The sequence below is a fragment of the Mauremys reevesii genome, linkage group 1 (assembly GCF_016161935.1).
Source record: "Mauremys reevesii isolate NIE-2019 linkage group 1, ASM1616193v1, whole genome shotgun sequence".
Classification (NCBI taxonomy): domain Eukaryota; kingdom Metazoa; phylum Chordata; order Testudines; family Geoemydidae; genus Mauremys; species Mauremys reevesii.
Window position 1 is genome coordinate 186,360,222 of NC_052623.1, and position 14,663 is coordinate 186,374,884.

General features: G+C 45.3%; 1 long non-coding RNA gene across 1 annotated transcript; it reads right to left on the reverse strand.

Moving 5' to 3' along the window:
• Positions 1-207: 207 nt before the first annotated feature.
• Positions 208-8,523, reverse strand: LOC120395360. The gene is made up of 3 exons (XR_005592618.1): positions 8,146-8,523; positions 7,871-7,936; positions 208-340 (listed from the first exon to the last, which is right to left on the reverse strand). It is a non-coding gene; the product is annotated as an uncharacterized LOC120395360 (long non-coding RNA).
• Between the last annotated feature and the right edge of the window lie 6,140 nt (positions 8,524-14,663).

A 14,663-nucleotide genomic window follows, 5' to 3' on the forward strand; every position in this document is an offset into this window, starting at 1 on the left:
CTCACTGTCCTAGTCACTGTATAAGCACAGAACAAAAATGGTTCCTGTCCCTTGTCTACACTACGGGGAGAGATCAATCTAAGTTATGCAACTTCAGCTAAGTGAATAATGCGGCCAAAGTCGACGTACTTAGATCTACTTACCGTGGGGTCCACATTATGCTATGTCAACAGGAGATGCTCTCCTGTCGACTCCCCTTGTGCTTCTTGTTCAGGTGGAGTACAGCAGTCAGCAGGAGAGCATTCTGTGGTCGATTTAACTGATCTTCACTAGACCCACTAAATCGACTGCCGATGCATCGATCACCTTGCATTGATTCCCCGGTAAGTGTAGACAAGCCCTAAGTATAAGACAAGAGACAACAGATGGCTACAGACAGACAGATGGGAGTACAATGAGACAATATTGATCAGCATGATAGACAGTGGTCTCAGCACATCAGGAGCCTAACCTTGTCAAGTGTTTTGTAGCTATCACAGAAAATGAGAATTAAAGGGGGATTTTGATGCGTTAGTTTTGAAGATCTTTACGGGGGCATCTCCCAAACATGAGGGACAGCCTGGAGGAAAGTGTGAAGGTGCTTGTTTGAAAATTGAATAAGTGGGTTCTGAAGGCTGACATGAAGGTCCAATTGGAAGCAAGAAATTACATCTTAATAGTGAATGAGAGAGAGAGAGAGAGAGAGAGAGAGAGAGAAGGTGGGGATAGGCTATGAAGGGCCTTGAAAGTAAAGCCAAGTAGATTATGAATATTAGTTGTGATAGAGAAGGGGGAGCCAGCAGAGGGATGAAGAGAGAGGGATAATGATCAAAGCAACAGATTAGGAGAATGATCTTTGCAGAAGCATTCTGAATAGATACAAGCGGGTCAAGGTTGCATTGTCAAGGCTGGTCAGAAGGATGTTGCAGTAATAGAGATGCAAGATGAAGTTATTTGGATTAGAGTTTTAACTGTATGTATGGATCGAAAACAGTGTGTCTTATAGAAGTTATGCACAAAGAATTGGCAACATTTAGACATAGCAACAGAAAGGTCCACTGGTCTAGTGCTCTGACACTAGAGATATTAGAGGATATAGTTGTAACCAGGGATGGCCCTAAACCAAATGGCGCCCCAGGGGAGGAGTGTCATTGGTGCCCCCCCTCCATTTGTTAAACTTCTCAATACCTTATTTTTATTGCATTTGTAGCCCATTTCACGACTTAGATGCATAATTTGCATGCCTGATTTATCCCTGTCATATAAGATGATATATTTCTCTTTTCTCGCTAAGAACAAAAACAGCACCCTGAGCCCAGCACCCTGGCCTGCCCCTATATCCATCCCTGGTTGTAACCTACCCTAGTGGGGCTGTTTGCCCTCTGGGAGGGAATAGAATATGGATAGTGGTTTGAGTCTGTTTTTGCTTTTTAAGCTAATGCACCTGGTTTGTACATCAGTTCAAAGCAAAGTAACTGTTAAAGTAGAATAACTTTCTAAGGGAATGCACTATGTGACAATCAGATGCATCGATCTGTTGACACAAGAAAGTATGAGGTCACAATCAAAGTTTTGTGTGACAGAGTGAGTTGTATGAAGCTATTGTATGTATTGCTTTTCAGTATGTGTTGAAGATGAAAATGAATACCTTATGGAGTGTGTTATTAACAAAACTGGTTGACAGGTGGCAAAGAATGCTGGAGACTTTTCCCTTCATTTGCTATGTTCAGGCTTTCAAAGATTTAGGTAGGTGGGGTGGATCTTGATGCAACCTTAGCTGCCACTGATGTAGCTTGTTTATATTAATAGCATACACAATCCTTCAAATATGACACATTGGTTGAGACATTGCATTAAAATTATCTGCATAGATCTGCTAGTTATGCCATTCTCAGATATACTAGGATTCTAAAGTATTGCTGCATAGTTACCACTGTCAAATAGTTGATGTATTCATACAGAGCTCCTCCATGTTCTGAAACCCTAATATTTCTTATCTGAAGTGCTTAGGGATTTGATAAATAGGATTCTTATGCTAATGGTGCTATTTCTAGATGTTTGTATCTGACAGGTTTGATATCTGCACCACCCCTTGTGGCCCACCATGGCACTATCACCATCTCTCTCAGCATCACCCGACAAAGTACCGGTAACAAACTTAAACAATAGTCCCAGTGCAACAAAAACCAAAAAATGTGTTCCACCCCACCAGAGCTCAGCTCTCAGTTCTTTCTCACTCTCCCACAGAGTGCTGATTCCCATGGATTTCTCTCTATTAGGAATCTCCCTTCCTCCAGGGACAGTCACAGGAAGGAGGGAACAAGTCACCTCATTCCTCCTCCCAGCTATCTGCCTATGAGTTCTCTTTCTCTAGGGCCTACCAGAAGGAGCCAGCCACCTTTCTGCAGCTTCCCTCCCCAGCTCTCTGCCCTTTATTGGCATCCCATGATTCCTTCATAGCGGGGCCTAATAATTGAACAGGGCCATTTGATCTTTAGCCAATGAGGAGCAGCTGGAAGGACAGCTGATCTGTTGTCACAGGTGAGGTTGTGCACAACTCCTGTCTAAGAGCCAGCCAACTTGTGACAGTATCTAACAAATAAATCAAGAGAAATGCACAAATAAAGATTTAGAAAAATATTTGTACCTAAAATAAATGTAATATATAAGAGATATGTTTTCAATACATCTGAATCAAAATGAAACTAAAATGACACAGTTATGCAGCTAGGCTCCACCAGTTAGCCTCATCATACAAATTTAGCATGTTTGCTGATTAATTTATTAGAGATCATATAGTTTTAGGCACCAAAAAAAAAATGAAGTCACAGCATATATGTTGTGACAAGTGACAGTTTAAACTTTTTCAGGCTGGTGATGTACACCATAGCAATGTGCAAGCAAAGAAACAGCTACAAAATTTGAAAGTGTTAGAAACACTGGAAGATGTACACCATACACAAACTAAAGGCAAACAGAGATGACAATAAGAAACAGACTAAACAGGTCTGCAAAGATTAGAGAGTAATGCATGTATTCTGGAAGAAAATATGAAAAATGAAAATCTCTTGCATATGGTGCCACGAGTGCTTACTGTAAGAAAATAATTTTGCAAAAGTATTTAAACCACCACCAAAAGAGTCCCATGATGTACAATACATGGGACATGAAAATGACATCTCTCCAGAGGAGTTTGTCTTTTCCATCACTCACTAAATTGGAGCTGTTAAGGGCAAAGGGGACAAATGGTCTGCACAACCAAAACTTCAAACATCACCTAGGCACCTATCCAAATTGACAGTGACTTTTTCTGCAAATTAATGAATTTTCAGGTTACCAGGACACTATACAAGATAAATCCACCAAATTGCTTGAAAACAAGCTCCCTACTAAAATTCTACAATGGTACAATGCACATTGACATGTCCATACAAAGGCACACTCCATAATGTAGACTTTGAAATAACTGAAAGTCCACAAACGCCTCTGCTATCAGCAGAATTGAGTGAAGAGTTGGAGCTTTCACAAAAAGTAGATGATGTAATGATCTGCAATGTACTAGACAGCTCCACTCATATGCCTCTAATGAAGGAAAAGATCATTAATATGGGTATGTTTTTATTAAAGGCCTTTGATGCCATCCTGGAGAATATCACTTGGAAATCATCCCAGAGGCAAAACTACAAATACCATGCAGACTTGCTTTTTTTTTTTAAAAGAAGAAACTTAAAAAGCAGAGTAACAACTTTATGGATAAGGAAGTTACATAACTAGACAATCAATAGTATGGTAGCTATTAAGGAACCACACCAGTTCTGCATAGGTATTTCACCCCTCACACCTCAATAAAATGCTTAAACACTTCAATTATCCTTCACCAACAATTAAAGAGATCCTGCCAAGACTCACAAAGGCAAATTTCTTTTCAGTTTTAAATTTCAGAGATGGTTTCTAGCCGGGAAAAGTTAAAGAGGAAAGCAGCTATTTGATGCCCTTCTAGACTAGTAACTGTGAATGTCATTTGGTATTTCTGTGTACCAGAAGAGTAGCAAAGATGTTAATATGACATGCTAGAGAGATTTGAGGGAGCTGATAACATTTTAAATGATATCTTAGTATTTGATTGTGGAGACCACCATAAAGAGGTTAGTGCTGATCACTATTGTAACCTAATAGCACTGCTCAAAAGAGTATGTCACATGAATCTCAAATTCAATAAGAAAAAAATGAGACTGCAACTGTCAATTGTGCTGTACACCAGTTACCCTCTAGAAGGATTTAGGCCAAACCCTGAGAAGATTTGAATAATTTTGGACATTTGGGGAAAATTGATTATCAGTCCAAATTCCTGCTACACCTTTCCCTCCCTCCCCCCATCAGTAAATCCTTTCAGAGATTGACTGATAGAGATACTGGATGGGAATCCCAACAGTAAGATGCTTTCACAAAAGGTAGTGACAAACCATCCAGGCCTGAAATATTATGCTGTAGTAATCTATAACTATTCAGTGAGAAGCCAGATTATGAGTAGTGTTATTAGAACAGCTCAAACTGAACAAAGACTCAAGCCCAATAAAGTTAAACTGGTATGAGTGAGAGAAGAATCAGCCCCCTGAAGTCATGACATCCCTGACATTTTGGGAGTCTTAACTGGTCAGACTGCCCCATTATCTGCCTGTTAGATCTAATTGGTAGACAATGATCTTGCAAGATCTTGAAGACTTTGATTATTTGTATTCACTGTTCGTTGACGGTTTATAACTGTTATTTGTTATTTACTCGAAAAATGAAAAAATGAATTTGTTATATCCTGAGCATAGTGGTATTTATTCAAAAATTGGGACTGCAATTTGCCCTCCATCTGGCATACGATCTCCATTGACATCATTGGGAATTACATATGGTTTGAGGACAGTATAGCGTACTAAATTTCAAAATGATAAATTAACTTGCTACATCAAATCAACATTTTTGCACTGTCACTGATGTTTCATGGCATTTTCAACTGTGTGGTGATGCAACAGTAACCGTGTGTAAACCCCAGAGTCAGAATGCTTTAAAGAAAAAGAATCTGTCCCTCATGTAGGAACCAGGAAAAGAAGGTAGCTCTCGCTAGCTTATTTACACAAATTATGAGTTTGCCCTGGTCTATTTCTGTACAACCTTTTATGGGGTAGTTAGGAGTTTGTGTTCTTGTTTTGTAAATGACATGAGGCTCATATCATGTATTTGTAAATTGGGGTAAAAGTTGTGAAAGTTAGAGCCCAAGGAAAAGTGGGTGATCCTGCGCTGACAAGTAGTGCACTTTGTTTGGGTGAGAAATGCAAATTCAACAGGGGATCTCAGCAGCTCTGCCTGAGAGACCAAGGGCTTTGTTCAGGGGTTTTGCTTTATTCTAGGTTCTTCACTCAGAGATTTTGAATACTGCGTAGACGTAAGTCTGAAGAGCAGGAGTTGACTTCTTAAGGCCAGAGTGGTAGTAGTGGAGCTGATATTATAGGGCTAGACTTGACTGGGGATTAGCTGAACTGATGGAGCTGGACATGATAAGACAGGCAGAGCTATCCCCTTATGCCCACTTGACTACTATTGAGTGTTTTGGGGTTTGTGAGTGAGTGTTCCTGCACATCTAAAACAGCTTTGGAATAAAACTTCTGGTGCTTAACAAGCTCATCAATTAATAACTGGGCATTGACCATACCCCTCATATATTCCACTCATATTTATGTAAATATATGATTGTTTGGCTTCCTTCCCTCACAAAAAATTGGGGTTTGATATTCTAAAGGACTTCTCTATGTTTGCAAATGGAGATGAAATACCTGGAAATGTGACCAGCACATTTAGGGTTTTTAATTCCTAAAACCTGGGCACAGATAAGATTTGGATGGGAGTTCCAACCATATCTTTTATTTTAGAAAGGGTCCCCAAATATAATACTGAACTGAATAAAAATAATAAAAGATCACCTGAAATATCCTAGGAAGGTAGTAACTCATTTTTAAACATTAAAATGCTTAAACAATTTGATATATTTGAATTATATTTTAAAATTAGCATGTATGAATACATATGTTAAAACACAGATTTCAGGTTATGCTGAAAAAGCATCAATTATTGGCATATCAGCCACAACATAAAGCAGGTGATATGTGAGGCAGGATAAAACAAGGGTTTTTAGTATCTTTCTTCACATCAAATTAGCTTTTTCATAATAAATAGCAATTGTAGGCAATTATAATTATTTAATTAACCTATTTTGCCCTCTTTGAAATGTTATAACTATAAATGCAGAAGCAAATCAAAACTGGGCACTGCTGGAGGCAAGAAACCAGACATCAGTAGATGGACCAATGCTCAGATGCAGACTGTTTTGTAAATGACATGAGGCTCATATCATGTATTTGTGACTACTATGTTTCTACATATACATAATTCAATAAAGATGTACTTGTGGCCATGTCATATTCAACCATTTGTCACCATGAAAGTCACTGTGATCATCTAAGCACTGAAATGTGGCATAATTCATCTGGCAAAAGAAGCAGGCTCATTAGAAAAGAGAATATGGCTATTTATACTATTTACAATTATAAGACAAGACTAACATTACAGTTTCCAAACCCAGAAAAATTAAACATTACTCAAGCAATTGTTGACATTACCAGGGCTGGTGTAAGGATGTTTCGCGCCTTAGGCAAAACTTCCACCTTGCGCCCTCCCTGCACCCCCACCCTGTGGGCCCCCCCCCCGCAGCAGCTCCCCCACTCCGCCCTGAGGCGCCCCCCTTGCGGCAGCTCCCCACCCCACCCCAAGCCCCCACCCAGCTCACCCGCCCCGCCTCCTCCTGAGCACGCCATGGCGCTTCACTTCTCCCGCCTCCCAGGCTTGCGGCACCAATCAGCTGAGGCGCCACAAGCCTGAGAGGCGGGAGAAGTGAAGCGGCCACGGCGAGCTCGGGGAGGAGGCGGAGCAGGGGTGAGTAGTTCTCCTGCGTGCAGTCACTCCCCCCCCCGCACCACTTGCTGCAGGCGGCCCTCCCCACACTCCCCTGCCCAGCTCCCTCTGCCTAAATGCCGGCGGCGACTGGGGCGGCCGAAGATCCAGCTGCCGTGGTCACTGCTGAAGAAAATGGTGCCCCCCAAATGCCAGTGCCCTAGGCAACCACCTAGGTCGCCTAAATAGTTGCACTGGCCCTGGACATTACTCTTTAGGCCAGTAACATTACTCCATTTCCACCCAAACCAGTCTTGAACTTCCCACTTCTCATGCATCCGACGAAGTGGATATTCACCCACGAAAGCTCATGCTCCAAAACGTCTGTTAGTCTATAAGGTGCCACAGGACTCTTTGCTGCTTTTACAGATCCAGACTAACACGGCTACCCCTCTGATACTTGACCACTTTTCATAGAATCATAGATTATTAGGGTTGGAAGGGACCTCAGGAGATTATCTAGTCCAACCCCTGCTCAAAGCAGGACCAATCCCCAACTAAATCCCCAAATGGCCCCCTCAAGGATTGAACTCAAAACCCTGGGTTTAGCAGACCAATGCTCAAACCACTTTTAATTCTTCCTTGAACTATTATGATTCTTGACATCACCTCCACCACTTGAAAAATTTACCTACAATATGCCACAACTTCTGCTATTAATATAAAATGCAAGAAAATATCTTCAAAACCCACAAAAAAACCCAATATTTTCTATATTACTGCTTTTAGTCACCTTTTGTGCTGTCATGTAACAGCACTGATATTCATGACATTCAAATATACTTGCAACAAACAACTTTTGTGATTATCAAACACCTCTGATTTGCTGCAACAAACATTAGCACCTGAAAAAGCTGTTTATAGTCTCTGGTAGTCCTCACCTATGAATATTTACCTTTATATTGCACTAGAATCTTGCACTGGGGCTTCTAATCCATTAAAGCTCCCGTATTACAATTTCCTATGGGAAAAAAAAACAAAAAATACACCTGTTTTGATAGCCAATATATTTTATCCAACTCCTAATTGCATATTGCATCTAATATGGAACTGCCTGCTTTGATTGTCCTCTGTAACAATCTAGCAAGTGATATAGTGGGATATTTCAACATAAATAACAACATTTAGGGGGAGAATAGTATTTGTGTGATATTATGAAAGTCACTTAACCCAGACTTTTCACAAGTGATCACTGTGTGTTCATTTTCTGGATAACCATCTTGAGGCCCCCAGGTGGTGTATAGTATGCTGGCTCTCAGCCTAGACTAGACAACTGTCTCTTTATGTCTCTTGCCCCTGTGTTGTCATTCACCCCACTGCAGGGCAAGCTCACTCTTCCCTGAAGGAGCTGGGCTCCCAGGGTTCTTCCTGGGTTGAATTATCTCCAATCCTTAGTGCTGCTCCTTAGGTCCAGGTGTAGGACACTGATGGAGAGCAGACATCCACATCCTTTCAGGGATGCAATCTGTCTGCTCTAAACAAAGGTGGAAGGAAAAAGGGAAGCTAGTCATTGCCTTGACCTGGGCTTCCCCAACAGTTTCTCTTCTTAGGCACATTTTCCCCCTTTCATGTGTGGCCAGCTTCAGCTTTTTTAAGCTTCCCTTCTCCAGGCAGCATATACTCTGCAGGTGTGCCTAATTATCACTGCCTGAGAACAGGGAATCTCCTTAAGGCTCATCTACACTTACAGCACTACAGCTGTAGCACTTAGTGAAAACAGTACCTACCATGGTGGGAGAAGCTCTCCTGTTGGTGTAAGGTACTCTATCTCCCTGAGAGGCAGTTGCTCTGTCAATAATAGACATATCAATATAATGCTGTTTACACCAGAGCGTGTTTTCTACACCCCTGAGTGACATAGTTATACTGACCTAAGTTTGTAGTGTAGACCAAGCTTTAGGCTCGCTGTCACTGAGATGGGGGTGTGTCCCATCACAGGGTTGCATAGGAACTCTGTGACAGAAGTAGCAATAGAATCTAATTATACAGGGCAGCATTTGACAGTCTTACACTTGAGACCCTCCTTTTTCTTCCTGCCATCCCCTGGCATTCTTACACACCTGTGACTCGGTGGGTGGGTTACCCTTACTGCTGTTTTACTGCTAGGGAGGGGTACAGTGGCTGGGACTCCTCTCTCCAGTCCATGCACTGTTCCTGAAGACCATCTGCTTGCTGGACTGCTAGTCCACCCACCCACCTCCTGGACCCCAATAGGTCCACTCATCTCTGGGACTGTTACAGCAGAGACTCTCTCAGCTGTTCAAGTGGGTGCATGTGCCCCTCCCTTTCTCTTCTCCTCACTTTGCATTAGGCTGGTGGGCCTCCTCCTCCTGTTTACCTACTGGTCCCTCCTTCTTGTAGTTTGTAATCCCCCCACCACTCCCATTTGATCCCCTCCCTCTTGAAGTTTGCTGCTTCTCCCCACTGAGTTTGTTAGCTGCTTCCTAGGGTCCCTTTTGCTGTTTGTTTACCTGCCTTCCCTGCCCCACACAGGATCCCATTTCTCTTTTGTTATCTGCCTTGCTCAGAGCCCCACCCGCCCCTTTGCTTTTGGCTACTTGCCCCTTGTTTGATAGCTGCCCTGCCCAAGCCCTCCCCCATGCTGTTTTGTATTCACTGTCCCAGCCCCTCATTTTTTTCTGTTTGTTCCCTGCACCACCCTGGCCTGCCCAGCCCCACACACCTGTGCTTTCCTTGCACTTGTTAGTGCCCTCCATCATTTTGTTTCACCTCCTACTCACTGCAGGTTGTCACTGGTGGAGACCAACTTCCAAGGTGGCAAGAGGAAGCAGAAGGGTAGCATTGAGGAGGAAGGGTGGGATGTAAGTGAGGACCACCCAAATGCCCAGGTCCTCCACAGGCTTGAGGGTGACAAAGTGGCCCCCCACTGAGATGCCCTTGGCAGCTTGGTGGCAGCTTCTGATGCCTGGAAGAAGTCCACCTTCCCATACTTCTTGGAGGCTGCCAGAATGGCCGAGAGCCCCTCCACTCATGCCAATGCCAGCACATAAGTTTTGATGTGGCGTGAGACAGATGCCATCTCCTGACCAGGGCCATCACCTCCTCTTGTTCCACCAAGAAGTCCCCAGTTAGCTGGTGGTGCATGGCAGAGGGAGCTTGGAGGAATCTTTCCTGGAGGAAGCGCTGCTAGGCTTCAGGGCACATCCAGATCAACCATCCCTAAGCACAGCAATGGGGGACACCCCAAATATTGTGAAGGGTGCTGTCTCTGACACTGCTGGCGACCCTTTCTTCAAAAGCCAACTGTCCCACTTGGGTGCTGCCCCCCATTGTGCCCAGCCAAGTGGACAGTCCCTCACTGCTGATAAAAGCCATTGGGCAGGGTCTGTGGAGGAGGGGATGGTGACATCGGGGAGCCCAGGAGAGGGCCCATCTCAGGGGGAAACCACCTCTTTCTCTAATGCCCCTTTCCTGCCTCCCCACATGCCAATCTTATTGCCCTTGCCCGCTGGACCCATCCCTGCTGGCCATCCATCCAATGACACCACAGAGGGCAAGGTACAGGTTATTGGGGGGGAGGGGAAGTGCAGCAAGAGTAAGTCACTGGCCCAGCACCTCCCACTCAAGGATAGGGAGGAGGCCTCCCATGAAGTATCTATGGGGCTGCCACTGGATTTGCTTCCATGTCGCTTGATAAAGTCCTGTGGGTGGAACTGGCTAAGTAGGCTCTGGCAGAGGATGGGGCATTGCCCATCCCTCACAGAGTCCCTTATAAACAAAGCCTCAGAGGGAGAAAGCCCCCCTCTTCTTTCTCCCATCTTTCCCCCTGTGACATACTAGGGTACAATCCAGACTAATGAGCACGTGTCACCCCCTGCCCTGCAACCTTGGGTGCCTTACAATGCCTTGCTGAAGTAGTTCTCACCTGGGCTGCTCACAAACAGCTTTCCAGTCCCAGATTTCCCCCCAGAAGTGTATGTCCTGTACTGCCCAGCCCTCTCATGGATAGTACAAAATATTTTAAATCCATTATTCCTTGGAATAATATGCCAGTTTATTATCTCAAATGGTTATTCAGACACTTCAGTTTAAACACAGTGGATTAGATAAAACAGTAAAACAAGTTTAACTACAAAGGGACAGATTTTTTAGTGAGTACAAGTAATGATACATAAAAGTTAGAAATGGTTCTAGAAAAATAAAGATAAAATATTTACTATTGCCTAATTTAATAAATTTTATCAGATTCAAGCAGTTTCTCATCACATGCTTTCCTCAGTCTTACTAACCCAAACTCTGTAGGTCAGGACCCCCCCCCCAAAAAAAAAGTCCCACTATTGCTTCCTTTTTCTCTTCAGGTGAAGTGAATGTGATGGAGCAGGAGGAAAGAGACGGGTGCCTTGGGGTGTTTTTCATTCCTAATCGTTTCAACCCTCCTATTGAAACATTTTTTCCAGCTGGGCTCTAGATGACAAAGTCTATGTGGAAGGATGGTCCCTGCTGGTTTATTTAGGACAGACCTGTTAGCCAACTTCTGTTTGGGTAGGACTGTGGGGTTTGGAACATGTGTTAATAACATCATACAGAGAAATCTTGTAACTTTACACACAATCTTGCCACATATTTTATGAGGATGATACTGAAGAGGAAATTATGAATTTTCAAGTGATACCTTACAAGCCATGCCTGGTACAAAATTACAACAGTGTATACTGTGTGAATACAGTGGTGTATTTCATCATACCCCCCATTTGGAAATGAAGTGAAAATTGCCTCTGGTACTGATGGTGGACCCCTTTATGGCAGGCAGCAGCCTTGAAGAGATCTTCCAGGAGATCAAAGCTTGGTATCTGACCCCTGTAACTCAGGGGGAGAATGACCCTTTGCTAGCAGGCCTCGGTCTGGGTGCCAAGTCCATCACAGCATCCACCCCTTCTTCTCTCCTTCCTCAGCCTACTGCCTGGGATAAGAACATAACATAACAGCTGTACCAGGTCAGACCAAAGGTCCATCTAGCCTAGTATCCTGTCTACTGACAGTGGCCAATGCCAGGTTCCCCAGAGGGAGTGAACCTAACAGGCAATGATCAAGTGATCTCTCTCCTGCCATCCATTTCCATCCTCCATCTGACAAACAGAGGCTAGGGACACCATTCCTTACCCATCCTGGCTAATAGCCATTTATGGACTTAATCACCATCAATTTACCCAGTTCCCTTTTAAATGCTGTTATAGTCCTAGCTGCTCCTGCTCTTGCTTCTGGGGTGCTCCCTGCCTTTTCCATTTCCTCAGCTGCAGATGGCACCCAGTTTGAGGCTTACAAGCATATTGTTGTGATGGCTGGTGCTAAACTGCTGGGCTTAGAGTCTTTGGTGCACCCTCTTCCAAGACAAGACAGTTATCAGAGCAGCTTGGGGGCCCTAACCTAGTCAGTGCCCAACAAGATGGTGAGGTTGTGGGCATTGAGCCTATCATGACACTCAGGCCCAGTATCAGAGGGATCCACTACACCCACCCAGTCAGATCTTATGCCTGGTGAAGTGGTGCCACAGTCCAATCTCACTCCAGACCCTGCCCCTCCCATGCTGTTGCCATCCTAAAATTGTCATCTTCCTTTTCTCAAGGGGAAACGCTTGGGAAGTGATATCTGTATTCCCCGATCATTCCATCGGGGGCTGCTGTGCTCACTCTGTCACTCACTTATATGTTGGGGGCTGAGGCAGACAATGTTGTGCAAGTGGTATTACAGCAGGGTTCCATTACCATTGCGGGAGGGGCACATACACACCACTGATAGGACCCACCACTGATAGGACCCAGCTGGCATATAATTGGGGTGTGTGCGCTCAGTTGACATTACAGAGCTCTTGCCTGCCCTCCCACTTCACTAGAGAATAAGTTGTGCCAGTTCCTGGCAGACACTCATGGCTCCAGAGGGAAGGTGCAGCTTGCTCTCCAGTGATCAAGAGAGTTCAGTCTTGTCCTCTAGGCCATGAGGGCCTTGATGGGGGAAGGCAAGGGGACCAGAAAACAGGACACTGAAGCCTACCTGCAAGCCCACAGCTTCCACAATTCTCTGATCACCTTCAGGATTGGACATGTATTGCTCCGTGTCTCCATAAGGGTTGGTGATGCTCCTGGCCCTGAGGATCCTCAACCCCACCCAATGAGACCAACCATTTTCGCTTCTCTTAGCAATAGAGGCTGTAGGGCGAGTCTCTGTACGTGCTAGACACTCTCCTTCCTTCGGGAAGGGGGTACTGTGATTTTCCTGATGGAGACTCATACCGACCTGACTGCCAAAGCCAGCTGGTGGCTGGGGTGTGGGGGATGGGGCATACTTCATCCACCTCACCACACTTTTGGGAAAGGTGCCCACCCTGTTCTCCCTTGACCTATTTCCTGATGTTCTGGGGGTAGCAAAGGTCATGCCAGGCTACCTGCTGAACCTCTGGGTCTGTGTGAAGAGGCTGATACCAATCCCTGATACTGAACTCAGAGCAGGTGTCCAACTTCCTTGGCACACTGGATCATCATGAGTGCCTGGTCCTGGGTAAGGATTTTAACACCATCCTGGAGTTTCTGGTCAAGCTCGACTGGGCCTTGACCTAACCCATCACCTTCAGTTGAGGAGTGCATAATGGCTGCCTGCTGTCTGGTCAGCTCCATAAGCATCACTATCAAGTCCTTCCTCCATCTCCTCTAGATTAGGATGATGAGGTTGGTGCTTTGAGCGCCAGACTTGTGGGTGGTTCTTTGGACATATACTGACAATGTGCTTTATGTGTCCCAGGACCTGGGAGACCTGGTGCAGGTGGAGACTTGCCAAGACTTGAGCAGCCTCCTCTGCCCAGGCCAACTGGGATGTAGACTTTCAGACCTCTTGGACTACAATCAGAGGGACTGGGTGGACCCCCCGGCACTCAGTCAGTGCATGGGGTTGCCCACCCAGTCAAGTGCTCCAGGACGTGAGGACAGCTTTGCATCCTGCTTCTCTTGCTTTCCTCAAGCAGGTTCTGCAGGACAGTGTTCCCCACTCATCCCTGGCCCTCCAGAACTTGTCATTAGGCCCCTTCTTGGTGAGCCTCCCCACATGCCCCCAACACCCCCCCTGAGCTGTCTGCATGACATTCAGCTGGTCCATCTCTGAACCATGCCAGAAGGGCATCTGCATGCATGCATAAGTGCTGACTTTCCCTCTTTTTCATGGGTGCTTGACCCCCTAAAGCCCCCAGCCCTGCCCCCACTCCACCCCCTCCATGAGGCCCCACCATTGCCAAACCCCCATTCCAACCTCTTCCCCAAAGTTCCCATCCCAATTCCAGCCCCTACTTGCCCCTATTACGACTCCTTCCCCAAATCCCCACCCTGGCTCCGCCTCTTCCCCTGCTCCTCCCCTGAGCACGCCATGTTCCCACTGCTCCCCCTCACAGATAGTGCTAACACTGCCAAACAGCACTGGGAGGTAGGCAGAGGAGCAGGGATGCAGCGGGCTCACGGGAGGAGGCTGGGAAGAGGCAGGGCCTGGGGGGAGCTTGGCTGCTGGTGAGTGCACAGCACCCAGTATTTTTTCCCCATGGGTGCTCCAGGCCCAAAGCACCCATGGGGTTGACACATATGTCTGCATGTGCTTATGCTTCACACCATCCACTTCCTGCCCTCATGTCCTGCCCCTACACCAGGTGGCAAGACCTGCTGTCACCTGAGGAGGGCAAGGAAGCCAAGTGG